General features: G+C 41.5%; 1 long non-coding RNA gene across 6 annotated transcripts in view; it reads right to left on the bottom strand.

The window, feature by feature from the left end:
* LOC132522184 (uncharacterized) overlaps positions 1 to 16,034 on the bottom strand; it is an 87,336-nt gene that overhangs the window by 23,530 nt on the left and 47,772 nt on the right. Inside the window, exons 1-2 of one of the 6 annotated variants that reach the window (XR_009541101.1) lie at positions 11,091 to 11,134; positions 10,896 to 10,968 (exon numbers count right to left, since the gene is read on the bottom strand). The exons of the other annotated variants lie outside the window; for them this stretch is intronic. This is a non-coding gene — a long non-coding RNA (uncharacterized LOC132522184). Of the gene's footprint in view, positions 1 to 10,895; positions 10,969 to 11,090; positions 11,135 to 16,034 lie in introns of those variants that run through there. 6 annotated transcript variants of the gene reach the window in all.

Below are 16,034 nucleotides of genomic sequence, written 5' to 3'. Positions count from 1 at the left end.
TAGCATGTTCTAAGTGAAAAGAGATTATGCCGTGTTCCTTACATCTAGCTTTGTGATAGGGAGAAACAGAAAAGAATCCATTTCTCACACTGTCATTTCAGCAGCACGTTTTGTGGAGTCATAGCCAAAGTGAAACGTTTTTCTGAAATAACTGCGTGTGTTCTCTCTGAATGCGATTCCATCCTTGATTAGTACTAATGGTCTATGGGGAAGAGAGGAGAAGCTGTTTCCACCTTTCATGCTGTGTGGAATCAATAGCCACTAAGTATACGTACCATCCATAGAGCTTCTGTTTCAGACCCTCTCATGCCTACTGCCTCCACATCCCTCTCCCTAAAAAACCTAGGATAAGTCGCTAAGAAAGACTATATAGAATTATTCATTTTAAAAACATAACCTTTTTCCTACAAATGTATAAACTGTAGAAGTTAAATATCCAGAGATGTTTGGATTCCTAAATTGTTAAGAAGAATGTGGAAAAGTGAGAAAGCGTTATGATGATGCCAAAGGGGGATGTGCAAGGAAATATGTCTAAAGGAAAGATTAAAGAATGGATTAAAGTCCTCCAGGCGTCTCTTGGACTCTATGGGGAGCATCCCATACGTCGGCACTTTGCTAGGCCCTTGGGATACAGAAATGATACACTGCCTGTCTCTCAGGAGCTCAGTCGGATGGAAGAGTCAGACAGATGTGCCCATAACAATTAATGATAGAAGGCCAAGAGGGCTGTATGGAGACCTAGGAACCGGGGCTGGGAGTGGAGCCGAGAGCAAGAGGTGGGAGAGGGTGGACATCCAGAGAGACTTTGCCAAAGTGCCAAGCTTGAGCTGAAACTTGAATTATCAATAGAAGTTATCAAGAAGTAGGAAGGGGAAATGAATGGGACATGGAGAGGGAATTCTAGGTAAAGTAAAAATCACGTGTATTGGCTAGTGGCTTTGCGGAACTCAGAGCTTTCAGGAAAAACCAACAATCCCAAATGATGAGGGCATCGCCTGTTGGAGGGTTCACTGTAACCCCCACCCCTACCCCAAAGTGTGGGACTGGAAAGGGCAGAGAAGGGCAGATCCTGATGGGCCTTTAGTGCAGATCTAAAGAATATAAATATTTTGCGCAGGTAATGGAGAGTCATGAAAGGATTTCAATAAAGGATATTTACCGTTTGGAAAGATTACTCTGGCTGTTGTATGGGGTAAATATTGGAAGGGGTCACAAGTGAATGCAGGGTGACAGGTGGGTATCACACAGCCCAGGAGAGGGACAATGGTGTCTAGGATTAGGGTGCTGGTGGTGGAGGTGGAGAGAGAGGGCAGACGGGAGAGGGGGTTAAGAGGCAAAATCAATAGGGTTTGGTGGAGAATTGGGATTGAAGAGTTTGAGTTTTGTATTATTTATTAGTGGAAGAAGCTTGAAGATTGATGGGAAGAATACAAGTAAAAGGGAGAAGCTGAAAACTTCAGAGATGGAAGGGGTGGGTCGAAAGCATAGACTGAGGAATGCCTTCTCTATTTCTTTCAGAAACCTTTCACTAACAGTCTTCTCAAGTCTGGGGAGGAATCCCCCTGTGCTCCCTAGAGCTCTGTGCTTATCCTGTAGGGTATCTTCTGCCAGATTGACATCACCTGTGTACTCACTAGGTTGTGAGCACAAGCCACCTGTGAGGAGAATGTGGCATTCACTGCTGTGTCACCATTGCCCTGCAGGGCATCTCAATTTTTTGGTCTCAAGACTGCCTATGCCCTTAAAAAATGACTGAGGGCCCTAAAGAGCCTTTGTTTATGTGCGTTTTATCTATTAACATTTGAAGTATGTGAAATTAAAACTGGGAATTTTTTGTCTTGTTGTTTTTTGTTTGTTTTTTGTGGTACACGGGCCTCTCACTGCTGTGGCCTCTCCCGTTACGGAGCACAGGCTCCGGACGCGCAGGCTCAGCGGCCGTGGCTCACGGGCCCAGCCGCTCCACGGCATGTGGGATCTTCCCAGACCGGGGCACGAACCTGTGTCCCCTGCATCGGCAGGCAGACTCTCAACCACCCCGTCACCAGGGAAGCCCTTTTATTTATTTTTTTTAATAAATTTATTTATTTATTTATTTTTGGCTGTGTTGGGTCTTTGTTGCTGCGCGCGGGCTTTCTCTAGTTGCAGCAAGCAAGGGCTACTCTTCGTTGTGGTGCACGGGCTTCTTATTGCGGTGGCTTCTGTTGGTGAGGAGCACGGGCTCTAGGCATGCAGGCTCAGTAGTTGTGGCTCTTGGGCTGTAGAGTGCCGGCTCAGTAGTTGTGGCGCACAGGCATGTGGGATCTTCCCGGACCAGGGCTCAAACCCATGTCTCCTGCATTGGCATGTGGACTCTTAACCACTGCACCACCAGGGAAGTCCAACACAGATACACTATTGATACTATGTATAAGATAGATAACTAATGAGAACCTATTGTATAGCACAGGGAACTCTACTCAATGCTCTGTGGTGACCTAAATGGGAAGGAAATCCAAAAAAGAGGGGATATATGTATACGTATAGCTTATTCACTTTGCTGTACAGTAGAAACTAACACAAATTGTAAAGCAACTGTACTCCAATAAAAATTTTAAAAAAAAGAAAATAACATGGGTGAACACATTGCACATTAGCATGAATAACATATGGTTCATGAAGAATAACTCTATCTTTCCAAAGAGAAATCAGTGAGAAGAGTGGCATTGTTTTACAATTTTTGCAAAGCTCTTTAATACTGGCTTAAAAGACAGCTGGATTTGCATATCTGCTTCTACATTCAGCCTGTTGCTGTACCACACATGATGCAACCTTTGGAAAGCTCCAGTGTAACTCGTGAGAGAATGAGAAGGAAGAGGGTAAATATTACTATAAAATAGTTTTGACCTTGGAACCCCTGAAAGGAATCCATGGACTATCCTCTGAGAACCACTGGCCCAACCTGGTGAGACAAGCGTACAGATTGTTTCATTAACTGGAGCTTTTAATCAGTTCCCAGAAACTTCCATCTCTCTGTCATTCTTTCCGACAAAACACATAACTTAAGACAAGATTTACAGAATTCTTATGAAAAGAAATTCTCTTTTAGCCAATCTGCCTTTACTGTTCAATTTCCATCACTTTAGTCAATTAAGCAACTTCCACCATGATTTTTGTTCAGTGTTGAAATTATTCAGTGTGAAATGATTTATGGAAACACAGAACTCCACCCAAAGATCTGCCCTTTTGATGGCTCCCACAAAGAGCAAAACAGTTTTGCATAAAATATTTTTATAAAGGTATCATCAAATTTAATTTCAAATAAATTAATTCAATTCCCTTGAGAAATGGTTTCCTTATTTTTTTTAACTAGCGAAAGTTGTTTAAACCATGGTTTTTCCAGATGTATGGAACCATTTCAACTTTAGAGAACTCCAGGCAGGGAGCCTGGTGCCCTCGGGCTCATGGTTCTGCTCATATTAACCATCTGTGTCTCCTTGACTAGGTCACATCCCCTCTTTGAGCCTCATTGTTATTCCCGTCTATAAAACTAGACCAGTGGTTCTCAGATTCACTCATGTGCAGGAGCAAGCAGAAGTCCAGGGCTTTTCCTTGAACACCATATTCTTTGCTGAACATCATAAAATAGTGGCAAATTTAGTTAGGCTGAGTGGAATAGGAACTATTTCAGACTTAGAAAATATGCCTTATTATATGGTCCCTGTACCAGGTCAAAACAGGAAGCACAGAAGTCCATTAAAAAGAAGAAAAAGGAAAAGAAAAGGTCACCCAATTAAGCATGATCTACTCTTTGCAAATTACCCTCATAAATATTTACTTGTTCATTCCATCTTATTGTCAACTCTCACTTGCAGTGCCCTTGGCTTTAGAGAAACAAAATGGGAGGAAAACTTTAACAAAACTCTTCTCTTTACTTCTGCTAACTGAGAAAAGTCCAACTTTCCGCTGTAGCTGTAAAACCCCTCAATCTTGCTTGGGAAACAATGATGGTCGGTGAAAGGAAGGTCCTTATTGGCTTTAAAAAGTCTGACATTCTGTTCTTTTACCATGTTTCAACACACAGCCAGCCTTACCTCACAGAAGTATGGCCTCTGAGAACCAAAGTAGCTTCTAGTCAAATCCCTAAATTGCAGATAAAATCAAGCCTAGAGACTCACTGAGATTTTCCTAAATTCACCTGGCTCCCTAGTGGTCCGTCAGGGCTTAGAACCTGGGTCTCCCATTTCCTGATGGACTCAGTGTTCTGGCACTTTGCAAGCCTGCCTGGTGATAAATAGCACACATTCCCAGCACACATACAGTTAATTCCCTGTTGATGTTCTGCTATCATTTGTAACTTAGCCAGCAATTATTTCTCCGGTTGAGAAGTTGACATTAGAAATCTCATCCCTGGCACATAAGATTCTTGTTTGTTTATAAGATAAGATTTAATTAAAATCCACTTAGTTTTTTTAACCTAGAAGAGATGGAAAAATAAATATGCAAAGCAGTGAATTTAATTGTGAAGTGATTAGGCTACTGTTCTATAAGTATCTGTCTTTGTTTTGTTATCCATGGTGGGTTCCATTAAATCTTGTTCAGTGTGTAAGCTCTAATGAAGGCCGTGTGTTTGTCATTGACACCAGCATTAAGTCTGAATTTATCTGTTGCTGAGATTGGCAAAAGAGCCCAAAAAGAAATGTCTGGCTTTCTATGGGGAGAGGACCCCCTGGATCACCCTAGGAACCATAAATGACCTCTGGGACTGATAATGAAGGACCCTAAAGCTCCCCTTGTGGGGAACACTTGTGATGGTGACAGCAATGACACCACAGTTCCTACTTTGATTGAAAATCAAAATTAATGAAAGAAGATGTGTCACAGCATCTGCTCACAAATCAAAATACATACCTGGCGATTCAAACTCACTCTTTTGCCCAACTAATAGCCAGCTTGTTATATAATTAAAATCTCTGGCTTCTAAAGAGCAATTCCACCTCAGTCCAAATCTAGAATATGGTCGAAAACAAGCCTCATCTGTCACAGTTTTATTTCACTTTGCTTATTAGGCCTATGATAATTGCTTCTAGGTCACAGTGTTATTTGCAACATGAAATCTAGCTGGCTTCTTTCCCACTAATGATAATTCTCCTACCTATAAGGGCCTGATACAAAGTTTAAGGAAATGTTCCATCCAATTATTATCTCTCTTGCAAGGATGCTGGAATTATTTATAGTGACTAAGACAAAAGGTGTGTTCTCATTTATTATAACGAGACCCTTATGTTACAGATGGTTCTGCTAAAGAAAGCCAAGGCTACTTGCCACTAACCAAATCACAGGATCATGAGGCTGGAAGAAATCATACTTTCCAGTGTGATGCTCAACCACATCTGATCTTTCGAAAATTCAGAAAATCCTGGTAAAGATTGTACATTGTCTCTTTTTTTTTTTAAACTGACTTTTTAAAATTTTTAATTTTATTTATTTTTTTATATAGCAGGTTCTTATTAGTTATCTATTTTATACATATCAGGGAATACATGTCTATCCCAATCTCCCAATTCATCCCACCCCCACCCCCAACCCCCACCACTTTCCCCCCTTGGTGTCCATATGTGTGTTCTCTACATCTGTCTCTATTTCTGCCCTGCAAACCGGTTCACCTGTACCATTTTTCTAGGTTCCACATATATGCGTTAATATACAATATTTGTTTTTCTCCTTCTGACTTACTTCACTCTGTATGACAGTCTCTAGATCCATCCATGTCTCTACAAATGACCCAATTTCATTTCTTTTTATGGCTGAGTAATATTCCATTGTATATATGTGTCACATCTTCTTTATCGGTTCATCTGTCGATGGACACTTAGGTTGCTTCCATGTCCTGGCTATTGTAAATAGAGCTGCAATGAACATTGTGGTACATGACTCTTTTTGAATTATGGTTTTCTCAGGGTATATGCCCAGTAGTGGGATTGCTGGGTCGTATGGTAGTTCTAGTTTTAGTTTTTTAAGGAACCTCCATACTGTTCTCCATAGTGGCTGTATCAATTTACATTCCCACCAACAGTGCAAGAGGGTTCCCTTTTCTCCACACCCTCTTCAGCATTTGTTGTCTGTAGATTTTCTGTTGATGCCCATTCTTGTACATTTTCTCTTCAGACTCAGTTTTCTACACAGAGCTGTGGCTCAACAAATATTTGCTGATTCACCCAGAAACTCCTCTAGCTGCCCTAGCTACCTCCATTGTTCAAGCAGGCTTAGTGAGTTTCTCCCCTCCAGCAGCAGACGGCAACAGCGACCACATTCCCTGTTAAACAGCCCGTGGTGTTTTCACAGGTCAAAATAGTCACCAGGCACTCACTCCTTCAGCTTTCCCTTCTCCAAGCAGCCTGTCCCAAAGGTATCCAACAAGGAGAGGCTTTTTTTTTTTTTAACTATTTAGAACTCAATTCTTTCTTTTTATTTTTTTGTACTCAATCCCATAGACCAATATTACTCTGTGAAAAGTACAGGTAAAATAAAATCATTTTAAAACACTCATTTGGGGGACTTCCCTGGTGGTGCAGTGGTTAAGAAGCCGCCTGCCAACGCAGGGGACACGGGTTCGAACCCTGGTCTGGGAACATCCCACATGCCGCGGAGCAACTAAGCCCGTGCACCACAACTACTGAGCCTGCGCTCTAGAGCCCACGAGCCACAACTACTGAACCCTGCGCCTCGAGCCCATGCTCCGCAACGAGAGAAGCCACCTCAATGAGAAGCCCGCGCACCACAATGAAGAGTAGCCCCCGCTCGCCGCAACTAAAGCCCACACGCAGCAACAAAGACCCAATGCAATCCCAAAACACTCATTTGTCTACTAATTGTATAGTTATTAAGCACTTACCATGTGCCAGGCACTGGGCTATATGCTGCTAAATAATGAAAAAGACATGATTTCTTCCCTAGGAACTCATCGTATTGTGGGAAAGATAGACGTAGAAAAAGAGCGATAAGTGTGATACTATTTGGCTGTACCACTCGGCTTGCAGGATCTTAGATTGAACCCAGGCCCTAGGCCGTGAAACCATGGAGTCCTAACCACTGGACCGCCAAGGAATTCCCAATATTTTCTTTTTCTTCAGTGGAATCTTCCTCTACAATCTAAGGGATGCTTTCAAAATTGTACTGTTTTTGGATTAGCCCAGTTAAGGCGATTTTTAAATTTTAATGAAGGAGAATTTGGGGATTTTTAAGTGAGGAAAAGACAAAAATAAATAACCATTTTAAACACTGCATACATATGAAACAGAAATAGACTCACCGACATAGAGAACAGACTTGTGGTTGCCGAGGGGGAGGGGGTTGGGGGAGGGATGGAGTGGGGAGTTGGGGTTAGCAGACGTAAGCTATTATATATGGAATGGATAAACAACTAGGTCCTACTGTATAGCACAGAGAACTATATTCAGTATCCTATGATAAACCATAATGGAAAAGAATATATAAAAAAGAATGTGTATATATATATATATATATATGTACAACTGAATCCCTTTGCTATACAGCAGAAATTAATACAACATTGTAAATCAACTATACGTCAATTTTAAAAACAGAGCAAAAAAACCCCACACTGCATACATTAATTTTAAAGCTAGATATAAAGTTGCAAGTGCTAATCTAAAATAAATATCTTGTGTTTTTTATGCTCTTCTTAACGTTTTTTTCCTCAATTTTCTATTAATAAATGTTTGACTTTGCTAATAAGAAGACAGTGTGTTTTTAAATGTTGCTTTCTATCTTGTAGAAATGAGAATTAGAATGCAGAATTACTAATCAGATATGTACAGTAAGAGAAAGTCTACCTAATACACCTTTTCTGTCATTATTGTAGTCCTCTGGGAAACTGAAAATTGTAGTTTACACACACAAAACCCCAGCTGTTACTGCTGCTGATTTCACCTGTGGTTTCAGAACTGCTGAGTCAACTTCATGGTTCTGGCTCTTTAAGAGATTAACTCATTCTCTCAATCTTCACTCTGCCTTTGACCTTGGCTCATGTTGTAGTAAACATTCTTTGAAGTCTAAATAAATATCTGTTTTATAATTTCAAAGGCAGGGACCTCAACATGCACACATTCAGTGTCAAATCACAGTCATGTTAGAATGAGTCAAATAAGTTCATGTTCTGAGTTCAGAGTGCAATTTAACAGAAAGGTGGACAAGTGGACAGCTGTCTTCTTTCTAGATGAATCCTTAGACTCCTGAGCTGGGATACCTGTTCTAAATTAGCCTATTTGATATGTAAAACAGAACCTTATTAAAGAAAATTCTTCCCCAAAATGAATTCATCAGTCACATCTATTTATGTATTAGTCAAATGGTCTTAGCTCCAAGAAGTACTCAAAGAAAACCTTATTTAAAATGAGAGTTGCAGCATTTATTTCAGGTTCTTTTTAAAGAATCTTGCTTTCTGTCCAACTTCCCAAAATTAAAGCATGAGCTCCCTCTGCTGAGTGAATTATTGTATGAAACAGAATTTGTGCAGTGCCTGCGATGCCAGAAAATTCTTATAAACAAGCAATTATGAAGTGAAAAAAAATTTTCCTTTTTAAAAATCACGACTATAATATGGGATGGAATGGAAAGGTGGAGGAGAGTAATTTACAAGGTAGAGATTCCTTAGTTGAGATTTTTCCCCCTAAACCTCACTCCTGCATGGTGACGCTTTATAACCACCATTGCTGGAATCACCAGGAAGTATTTACAAGCCCCTGTTCTCACACCTACCCTACTACCTGGCTTTGGTTCTTCACAGCACTCAATCATATCTGAAATTACCGTCCTTATTTATTCATTGATCTGGTGATGGCTGTCTTCCCCTGCTAAAATGCTGGCTTCCTGTTAGAGAAGAACTTGTCTGCTCTCGGCCCTAGAACAGTGCCAGGCACACAGTAGGTGCACAGGAATATTTGTTAATGGGTGGAGGAAGAGAGGGAAGCAGGAAGTCAGGTTAGCACTTGCTGAAAGCGTCACCTAGGAATGTGACCCATTTAGAGAACGATTCCGTGCCAGTCATGTAGAACTGGATACAAATTAGTAGGAAATGAGAGAAAGAGAGAATTACTGAAGGCATAGGGAAAGGGGTGTGGAATTCAGGCTTAACCTTAAAGATGGGGAGGGTTTGGTCAAGTTAGACAAGGAAGCAAGCAAGCATTGTGCTAGGCACTGGGATACAATGGTCTTTAAAAAAAAAAAGGCATGGACGCCACCCTCACAAAGCCTACAGTTTAAGCGTGAAGATAGATTTCAAACAAATAATCACACAAACTAAAATTTCAACTGGACAAGTGCTCCAAAGGAGAGGTGCATGGTGTTAGGGGAAGAGATAACAGGAGGACCGATTTTATAGGGGAGTTAGAGAAGGCTTCTGCTAGCTGAGATCAAAGGGTAAGTGGGGATAACCAGGTAAAGAGGATGAGCGCAGCGCATGCCAGGGGCTGGAGATGGAAAACAGTGCTGCTGCTGGACCACGAGGGGAGAGGCTGGAGATGGACCCATCACCCGGGAGGGAGCGCCGACTTTGTGGAGCAAGAAAGGGTTCTAATGGGTTCCGTCCGTATTTTTTCAGGGGTTCTAAGCTATTTTGACTCTCTTTTTCTTACTTTCTGTATTTACAAGATGGTCCACAATGAGTATATGTTACTTTAATAATCAGAAAAATGGGACATTTACGAACAAAAAAGTTGTCACCATATGTCCAATGGAGCCTTCTTTCCCTACTCGCCTTCTTTTCCAGGCTTACAGAATCTGAATGACGATATCTCGCTTTCGGGCAGGACAGCCTGGGAGAGGCCGCCACACAGCTCCCAGAGGCGAAAACACAGCGGTGAATCACTTGAGAACCTGGGCTTCACAGCAGATCATGGCTCTGTGTTCTCTTGGCCCACCTCCGGGTGTGGGTACCTTAGTGAGGAAAGGTTGTGTCACTCAGTATTGCTGCCGTTTCCTGCTACATCCATCTGTGCTTCCACAAGGCCAAATCAGACGGACTACTTAATTTCAGATCTTCGTGGCATAAGCCACTTGAATGACCAGGTTCTAAGGGAGGTGGGTGCTGCCTTCCTGGTCCCCCCACCCAGGCCCTGTCTGCCATTGTCTGTTGAGGGTCTATCCCATCCAGAAAGTCTATGTTAACAGCCCCCAAAGGAGATTTAAAAAGACAACTAATGGATTCGTTGAGAGCAACTGAACTGGTAATCAATGTGAATGAGAATGACACAATTTATTCAAACTTTTAGGGTAATTCTATATTATAGCAACTATAATATGTCATATATAGCTATAAATTATTAACTATAATCTGCATATAAACAACATACCACAGAGTTATCCTTGTTAGCCCTCAGTGTCTCTGTATGAAAGAATTGTTGGGTTGTACCTGCAGCCAGTCTAAACACCCCTCTTTGAGTGCTGGGGCTTTGTGTTTCTGTTGGCTTCCTCGGGATCCTGTTCTGTTCACATTCTAGCTGCTTGAGTTAGAACGGCTGTCTCTCTCTGTGAGGGCCTTTAACCACTGATGGTAATCTCAGTCTATCTGCAGTCCAGTGGTCAAAGTGAATTCTTCAAAGATGGAATCCTCATCCATGGCCTTCCCTGGGGGGCAGCTTCCCCAGAAGGAAGGTTGTGACTGTGTGCTGCCCACGGGCCATCGTTACTCTGCCCTCACTCACACCTGACGCCCTCGTTCCTCGTCAGCTCTGGGCTGCCTGCATCTGTACTGCAGCCATGGGAAGGGTTCAATAGTGCTTCACCGGGAACAATTTTAACTATAGTGGAATCCCCAGAAGAGGATTCACGAGGATCACAAGACATCTTTCATGGTGTCAAGAGCCTACTGACTATAAAATACCTAGATTTATACTGACCTTGTCAGGTAAATTAATTGGAAAGGGAAGTTCCCACAGGACCGGACTGGGGAAGTGCCCCTCTGTGGTGAAACTGAAGACAAAACAGAACACATTTTCGTTTACAAACTACACGAGAAAAATAGGTCTCTTTTTACTTTTTTTTAAAAAATAACTTTTTTTCGTTTTTTAAAATTTATTTATTTATTTATTTACCTTTGGCTGCGTTGGGTCTTCGCCGCTGCGCACGGGCCCACTCCTCGCCGCAGTGCGCAGCCTTCTCATTGCGGTGGCTTCTCTCGTTGTGGAGCACAGGCTGTAGGCACGCGGGCTTCAGTAGTTGTGGTGCACGGGCTTAGTTGCTCCACGGCATGTGGGATCTTCCTGGAGCAGGGCTCAAACCTGTGTCCCCTGCATTGTCAGGCAGACTCTTCACCACTGCACCACCAGGGAAGCCCTTTACTTGACTTTGGACCAAAAAATGTTTTAGCCAATCTGACCCTCTGCCTTACCCATCACGCTGGCTTTTGAATGTCTTTTACCTCTTACCATGAAGCAAACCCCTTCAAAGGTTAAACATTTATTGCCACAGAGGCCACAGGCTTTGAAAGAACATCCCTCCCAGAGGGCTCCCCAAATGTCTTGAGGAGGACAGCACTCTTCAGATAAGTGTGTGGTCTCTCCCAAGGAGACTGCTTCCAGGGGAGCAATATTTAGTTGCACGTCTACAGTTCAGGATTTGGATTGAAAATAATCACATGCCTCTATGGCTGTCTTTCACTGATTGATGTTATCGCTGTCATTTGGATTTTATTTGTTGATGTCACTGTTCTTGTGAGTAACATACCTGTGTTGACCACTGACCCTCCCAAGATAGTTCAGCTCTTCAAACTCTCCCACATGCTCTCTCCCACAGTATACCATCTGTCTGCCACTGTCACATTTACTCACTGACTCAGACCCTTCTGCCCAATAAATTGCCCCCTTGTGGCCTCGGCAGAGTGCTTCCCGTAAGCTGGAGGAGTCTTGCTCTGTTAGCACAGGTGGAAAGCTTTTTCTCCAAGGCAGGGTCCCTAGATACATCTGGATATAACCATATCGTGGGAGAGTCACGATACTACGTGTGGCTATTTTCAATTTCATTTTAACTTTAGAATGCCTTTTTATAATAAGACTACTACTGGATTAATAGAGTATAAGGTTGTCTCAGTAGTATATGGTGCCTAAAATTAATGCTTCTTCCCCTACCCCCAACAAGAAGGAACTCAGTAAATTCCTTTAAACGATCATTTTCTTTCTGGAGAAACACATGCAAGCCTTAAACCAGATCAAGTCCTAGTTTCTGTTTTCATTTCTGCCTTTAGAAAGGTATAAGATTATGAAGTTTATGATGTCCACTTTCATCTGTTTCAGTTATTTTTATCTTGAATTGGATTCAACATAATAAAAATAGAGTTTGCAGCAAATATTTTACACATGCCTAGGTGCAAACAGTAATAACAGATTAGATGTTGATCTACATCATTAGAGGGCTTTAGGTCATTGCACTATTTTCTTATCCATCTTCTTTAAAAGTTCTAAAAACCTAGGACCCTTAGCATCACAAATCATATCATTGAAAGAGACTAATAAGCTTGTGGTATAGGTGAGGAGGGTTGAGGTCCAAAGAAGTTTAATTATTTCAACAAGGTCTCACAGCGAATAGGTGGCAAAACCAGGACCAGAACTCTCAAAGAGTAAAAATACGGAAACCAAGTAGCATATTGCTTAAATGTTTGAAATAAAATGTTAGGGGTTAGTAGAATCCCACCAACAGGGGGCAGCAAAGACCTTCTCGCCTGCCTCGGTGTAATTTATGTTCTAGTTTTAGGGATGTGGCTTTTTCTCTGATATGGTTTCTGACGTGACAGAACCAAGAAAACAGATGTGTTATCAGTCCTGGCCTTAGTGACAATGAGAAATCAGGTGGTCGCTGTCTAGGTGGTGTCTCCAGGCCAGAATATGTACCACAGAGCCCAGTGGATGACAGCACCTCTGTTCCTAGGTTATTATTGAGTGAGGCAGCTGTCTCTGCAGGAAGACAGCATTTAAAGCACTCGAATCTGGATTTTTCACTAAGAATTGTTTCCAATAGTCAATAAATTAGGCAAAGGAGAGCAACAAAAGTAAGAAACTGCCAGAAATTCTCATGTGCATTTCTAAGCAAATACCAGCGACCACAGTCATGTCAGCTGCATGGCTATGGGGTTGGAAACGAGGTGAAGTCGGGAGGGGAAGATGAAAGATAAATTCAGAGTGTGGGTGCAAAAGACTAGCCTGAACCAGCTCCCTTCCCAGCCTACAAGGGGGCACTGGGGTCTCCGCAGGCTCCCCCTCCAGTCTGCTGCCTCCCGCTCTTTCTCATGCTTGGCCCCCTTTCCTCCTGTGGTCCTCTCTGCCTTCCCCTGGGTCTCACATTTCAGACCTTCCTGTGCTTCCTGTCCCTCATTCAGGACTCTGACTCGTTTCCATTGATGAAGGGGGTGGGAGGGAGCGTGTCCTTACTCAGGCACTTGTCCTCAGCTCCCACTAAAGAAGTTTGTTCCCCATCCAGCTCAGCTGACAGTGGAAATGGATTTTATCAACCTACCTGTACTTATCCAGCAACACAGATTAGTTTTCTGGGAGCATAATAACGCCTTTTCTTGTCCCCTGGAGTCAGAGTCTGCCCTGTCAGTTGCAAAGCCACGTTTGGAAATCATCGGGGAGGTAAGCCCTTCACTGGGTATAGGACCAGGTCAAGTATGGACTGAAAAATCAACTTAGAATGTACGCATACGCGTATACACATACATTTTGTGCTTTTTTTATAAAAGTGAAACATGTCCTTTCATGGATGTTTGACAAATATGGAAGGATGTAAGGAAGAACACTGAAATCTCTTATAAACCTACGTCCAATATACAGCCACAGTCAAAGTATTTCAAAAATATTAAAAACTTGATTCTCATACAAATCTAAACTAAGCACACATGAAAGATTTATTTAACTCATCACTGAGGGAACCAGCTAGATGATAAAACTGAATGAAAGTGAATTTGAGAGACTGAGTGTACATGCACTGAGAGAACAAGGAAGGAAGACTGCTAGTTTAGATACAAAGATGGTTCCTATCTTGCAGAGAATAAAACCGTAATCTTTAAGAGCAGATATAACTTGATTAGCTACTGGGGGAAAAAATCCACATGTTGTCATGTAACTTCACAGAGTCCAGGCTCTAAATCCATAGTAAAGACAGTCATCCTGCTTATCTGCAGTTTCACTTTTCTGTGGTTTCAGTTACCCCTGGTCAATCGCACTCCAAAAATATTAAATGGAAAATTCCAGAAATAAACAATTCATAAGTTTTAAATTGTGCGCCATCCTGAGGAGCATGATGAAATCTCTCGGCGTCCCACTCCATCCCGGCAGGGACATGAATCACCCCTTAGTTCAGCGTTTCCTTCCCGTTATTCACCTAGTAGCCATCTCGGTTACCCACAGTATCCTAGTGCCTGTGTTCAAGTAACCCTTATTTTACTTCATAATGGTCCCAAAGAGCGAGAGTAGTGATGTTGGCAATCTGGATATTCTCTTACTGTGCCTTATTTATGAACTTTATCATAGGTATGTATGTAGAGGAAAAGAACAATATGTATAGAGTTCAGTACGATTTGCAGTTTCAGGCAGCCACTGGGGGTCTTGGAATACAGTCCCTTCAGATAAGAGGTGACAACTATAGTAACTTAAACAAAGGAGTGTTCCCCTAGAGAATCAGATAATCACTGAGCGGCTCTGCTGGACTGTTTTGATATGACATGGAGAGGACATACAGTCATTCTTTTTTCCAAGCCTTGGATAGTTTTTCTTAACACATCATTATGATTTTAATAGATTTCCTCTAGTCTTAAGAGTTTTTAGGGTGTATATAAATATGTGAATAAATAAAACACATATTTTTACCAAGTGATGATTATGTTTTATATATAATCAGACATGTTTCTTTTTTCACTTTATAGTGTATCATGAACATTTTTCCATGTCACTATTTTTCAAAAACAATTTTAATGGCTATTTTTTTTATTCAGATGGATATGCTATAATTTATGTAACCAATCCCTCATTGTTGAGAACAATAATATTATAGTGAATGTTCTAGTACATAAATCTTTGCATTTCATTTCCACTTATGTCCAATTCCAATTAGTTCCTAGAAGTGAAGTTTCTGTCCACTTTTTAGGTCCTTAATACTTGTAGCCTTTAGGAAGATTATTTCCACTTATACTTTCAGCATCTGAGTATGATTACATTTATTTCATCACACCCTTACCAACACTGGGTATATATATTTTTATATATATTGTATATATACAGTATATATATTTCTAACATATATATTTCTAATATTTGACAGTTTAGAAAAAAGGGTATCTTATTATTTTGATTAGCATTTCTTTAATTATCTGTGAAGTTATGTTTTTTAAAAAATTATATTGACTTTTTTTTAACATTATTTTGGAGTATAATTGCTTTACAATGTTATGTTAGTTGCTGCTGTATAACAAATTGAATCAGCTATATGTATATATATATCCCCTATCCCCTCCCTCTTGCGTCTCCCTCCCACCCTCCCTATAGCTCTGTTATGTTTTTATGCTAATAAAATCTCACAAAAATGAACATTAAAGACAGATCTGAAGGACAAAAATACAACAAAAGGCAGCAGGAAGTCTGAGAGAAATTCAGGGGGAAAGGATTTTGTGGCTGACCCCTGTGGCTGGAAGCAGAAAGACTTATTGTTGTATGCATGTACGACAGACGGTCACATTCACATGGTCCTCAGGACCCCAGACCAACCCACTGCTATAGACTCGGGACGAACAGCAGAGAGAGGGCAGAGCAGTGGTCAAACGTGTTTCCCAGATCAGAAAGCTGGTTCTCGTACTGGCACTGACTGATCTGCTGTGGTTGGGTTGGTTGTTGGCCCACACAGGTTTACCAGATGGCACAAAAGAGCCTGTTATTTGGAGATCTGCCCGGTGTTCGTCCCCAGGATCTCTGGAAGACGTTTGCAGGGGACAGGAGTATTCCCTGTGTTACATGGAATTCCTCTGGTTACATGGAATTACGAAGGTAAGAACT

Source organism: Lagenorhynchus albirostris, chromosome 6 (genome assembly GCF_949774975.1).
Source record: "Lagenorhynchus albirostris chromosome 6, mLagAlb1.1, whole genome shotgun sequence".
Lineage (NCBI taxonomy): Eukaryota > Metazoa > Chordata > Mammalia > Artiodactyla > Delphinidae > Lagenorhynchus > Lagenorhynchus albirostris.
This window is presented reverse-complemented; position numbering and strand designations above follow the sequence as displayed.